At 39.3% G+C, this 4339-nt stretch overlaps 1 pseudogene; it reads right to left on the bottom strand.

Annotated features, from left to right (window-relative positions):
- Positions 1 to 1114: 1114 nt before the first annotated feature.
- LOC138479728 (guanine nucleotide-binding protein G(i) subunit alpha-3 pseudogene) lies at positions 1115 to 2114 on the bottom strand (annotated as a pseudogene).
- Positions 2115 to 4339: the final 2225 nt, after the last annotated feature.

The raw sequence follows: 4339 nt of genomic DNA, 5'->3' as shown, positions 1-4339 counted from the left end.
TCCTTCACTATGCGGTGCCCAAAGGGAACTATTGGGGTGTCCAGTTACGACTCCTGCCTGCTCACCACACCTCTTTGTGGTGTGCTTTGCCTGCTCACCACACCTCTCTAGCGTGTGGAGTTTGCAACTATTTGCTCTCATCGCATTCACCTCGAATTAAAAGAGCCTAGACTCCTGCTGCCACCCCCTGAAGGGGTGCCAAGATCCAAGTTGTCCCGCAGCATCTTTACTAGAATGAAAGACCAGCATCTCTTTAAAGGTCCACCATCCCATTCCCTCCTGCGGCGCCCTACAGGTAGGTTGCTAATTTACACCAGGAGGTGAAAAGCAGAATATGCAATGGCAAAGCATGGCGAGGGTGCAGCTTATTTCAATGAGTGATGCAGGATGAGGTTCTCAAACGTGCTCTTGTGCCCACAGCTCACAGCTTTGCAGGTCTACAGGAATATAGAAAAAGAGAGACACAAAGGGGCCAAATTCCCCAAAAATTGGGAAGTGCAAAATAAAAAAGACAACAGTCATAAAAACAGTTTATCCACCCATCACTTCAGAAGCCAAACTATAATTCTTAGGCTCGAGGTCCTCTTCAGTGAACTGGTCTTTGTTTGGCAAATAGTTGCATTTGGTCACAGAATGAAATGAGACATCACTGAGCATTTCCCGTTCTGGGGTAAGAAAAGGCAGAAAAACAGGCCTTTCAACTCTGCCTTAGGGTTAAATATAGTAACTTTTTAAGCTGCACTTTGGTTTAAAAGTAGCTGATTCAGCTCCTTTAACCAAAAAGTTCCCAGTACTGCTGCTTCAAAACTTGCAAACCAAAAATGTTAAATGTTAAATAAGATTGTGTTGTACATGGAAAAAGGCCTATGATATCAAACTAGTGGTGGTTTGTTAATAAAAGTAAATAAAAAGCTCAGAATCCAGGTGGACAGCCGTAGGATTGCACTCTCTGAGGGAGGAAGCTCTCAAAGCTGAGCGGATAGTGAGTCGTTGCTGTGCGGCTCCACAAGTCTGCGCGAGATGGCTGGTCTGTGCTAGAGATTGTTCTAAGAACACACAGATTCCTCAGTCTGCGATCCGCCCATAGCATCTGCTCTCAAGGTGCAAAGTCACATCAAGGTGAACCGTCCAAACGAATGCATCCCAGCCTAAAACAGTCACATGGGCAAGTCAAAGTATTAGGAAAGGTCGGAATCTCCTTGGTTTCGTTTCTCCGATTGAGGTCTTCAAACTGGCCTTCAATGGAGGCTGTGTACTCTGGGTAGAAAATGCTCAGGAGACTTCTTTTAATCTTCTCTTCAAACAGGTCTCTCTTGTTCAGGAAGAAAATAATCAAGGTTTCTGTGAACCACTTGTTGCAGATGCTATCAAAGAGTTCATGCTCTCGTGCATGAGGTTCATTTCTTCATCTTCTGACAGTACCAGGTCATAGGTTGGGACACATAGAATATGATTGTAATCACACCTTCAAAACAATGTATCCATTTCTTTCGCTCAAACTGCTAACCACCCACATAAAACATTTTGAAGTACAGCTCTCTGAAGGTGAAGTGTGTCTACAATTCCCGTCGTCTTGATTCAGGTCCTCAGTACGTCCTGCTGAGTTGGGATATAATTGTCTTGGCCAATTCTCTCCAAATCATTAAGGTAATGGGAGGCAGATTCATTCAGTTGGTACTCCCGGGATCGCAAGAAGAAGGTGTGAACGCCACTGTCTTTCCATAACCTCTTAATGATGCCAAACAGCTCTGAGGTCATCATCACGCCCTCCTCCAAACTTCCAGACAGAACAAACAACTGGCGAGTGCCATCAGCTCTGGCCACGTCCCTGAAGTCAATCTTCAGCCTCCCCATGGCTCGAATAATGGCGATGATGGACTGGATGGTGTTGCTGTAGACCACCACCTTGTACTGCCAGCACTCCTCCTCAGAGTACCCATTGTTGTGAATGATCTTCCTCTGCTTCACAATGGTACTTTTCCCAGACTCCCCAGCACCCAGCAGCAGCTGCTTGATCTCCCGGGTGGCCTTCATCCGGCCCTCATGCAGGTTCCGGTTGATCATTTTTTCCTCTCCACAGCAGCCTTGTCCTCGGCACTGAGAGTGCACCCCATAGCTGGCCCGTGGTTGGGGGCACCGAGCCCGTTGTAAGGGGAGGTGGGTTGTACAGGCCCAGTAAGGGTGATCACACTCAGTCTCTAAATCCTCTCCCATATCCACTTGTTTGGAGCTCACCATCATTGAAACATCTAAGTACGGCATGTGTGGTTTAACAGAGGTAAGAACCAGGTTCCTGTACCCTAGTTTGGAGGACGCTAGTTTGCCCCCGTTGGAGGGATGGTGGTGTATGCTCCTTTTAGGGGAAAAACCATCCATGATTTTTGCAGTTGTTAAATTCTTGGAGGCAGTGCTCCCTTAATTAGGATCATGTTGTCCATTTCATTGATGTCAGTGGCATATGGGCTTTTGTTGTGGAAAGTTTTCTTTCTTGGATTGTTTCTTTTATCCTTAGGATGATAAAAGTGTTTTTAAATATGTTCGTTTTGTATTATTTATTTAAAGGTTTGTAATAAACCAATAAAAAAGTTAAATAATTCAGGGAGTTATCAATTAAATAATTTATGATGTACTAATAAAGGATTCAGTTATGTAGTTATTGAGAAAACATTATTGCCGGATTAAAAAATCAATGGATATGTGTCATTTCTTTTGATATTTAGTAAATATTGCAGGAGTATTGGCAATACACGTTTCCATTCTCTGGAAATTACAGATATTATTCCATCATTCATTTCATCATAATTTTCAGAAAATCTGTCCCATTAGATGTAATCATTTGAATTTTTAGTAAGGTAAATAAATCAAAGATTATATATGAATAACTTATTTTTTAATTAACTCATTGAAAGAATACCCAGTAGCATAATAGAACATTTTAAAGGGATGGTGACTTTAAATATTTTTTGAAGAATGCTCCATACTTGGGAGCAGAATTTCTCAACAAATGAGCATAAATGCTTAAATGAGCCACTATCTGAATGACATAACTAACAATTCCCATCATTAGATCACTTTGCATTAGCTCATTTTAAAGGAGAAAAGGAGTAAAGCAGGAACGTTTTTGAGTTAAATTAGGTGATGGTGATATTAACTTGACCTTACACCAAATCAAGGACCATGAAAGTTCAGCAAATATCTTCCCACATTCAATTTCCCACTGGCGCTCCGCGGACCATTTCATATTAGAGGGTTTGTTTTTAATCAACTTGTAAAATGTGAAGCATTGCTTACCTATAAATACTCCATACATTGAAGTCTCAAAGCTTCTGAAAGTCATCAATTACCTGCAAAGAAATCCAGGTTATCAAAACAAGCATTTGCGAACTTCATATATTGATTATAAGCTGAATTACACAAAGAATGTTTTTACTTACTGAAAGAGATTCTCCTTTTCTTTTTATTCCCCCACAAAAGATCGAATAGAAATGTGTTAATCATTTAAAAAAAAAGAGATTGGCATAGGGATAGGAAGCATTTGTGGGAATTATAATAGTACCCAAGCTAACATTTAAATAACTTCAAGTCTTCCCCACTACATTAAATATAGAGGTGACCATAATTCTACAGATATTTAGTTCAATCATATAACCATTGGAAGCTGCTATAGCTATTCCTAAATATTTAATAGATTCCTGACACCACTTCAAACCAAATAATTCTAATACATTTTTATGACAATGGAGATTCAAAGGAAGTATCTCAGATGTGTCTTTATTTTATTTATAGCAAGAAACTTCAGAGAATTTTGATATAGTATCTAATAATTTGGGAAGATACACTGTCAGATTTTTTATGAGATTTGTTATGAGTATTAAAATGACATCTGCATATGCTACAAGCTTTACTTCATATTTACCACAGACAATTCAAGAATATCTGTGTTATATGTAATAAGTTCTAAGAGTGGTTCTACAGAAAGGACTAACAGTATTGGTGATAAAGGACATCCTTGATGAGTTCCACGCGGTAAAGAAAAGGATGATGATGATACATGTCCATTGATAAATATAGATGTTTTTGGATCTGAATATAATAATTTGATCAACAATAAAAAGTACTCCCCAAACCCATGCCCCTTTAAAGACTCAAATAGATCCTCCCACTCCACTCTATAAAATGTTTTTTCTGCATCCAGTACAATCACTACATAGCTGTCATTTAAAATATTATTTGTTATAATAACATGAAGTAAATCAATAAAAAGTCTAGTATTAGATTAAATATTTCTTCCTTTACAAACCTACTTTGATTTAATTCATTCGGACATAAATAATTCAAT

This window comes from Ambystoma mexicanum, chromosome 1p (genome assembly GCF_040938575.1).
Source record: "Ambystoma mexicanum isolate Mex_15411 chromosome 1p, UKY_AmexF1_1, whole genome shotgun sequence".
NCBI lineage: Eukaryota > Metazoa > Chordata > Amphibia > Caudata > Ambystomatidae > Ambystoma > Ambystoma mexicanum.
This window is presented reverse-complemented; position numbering and strand designations above follow the sequence as displayed.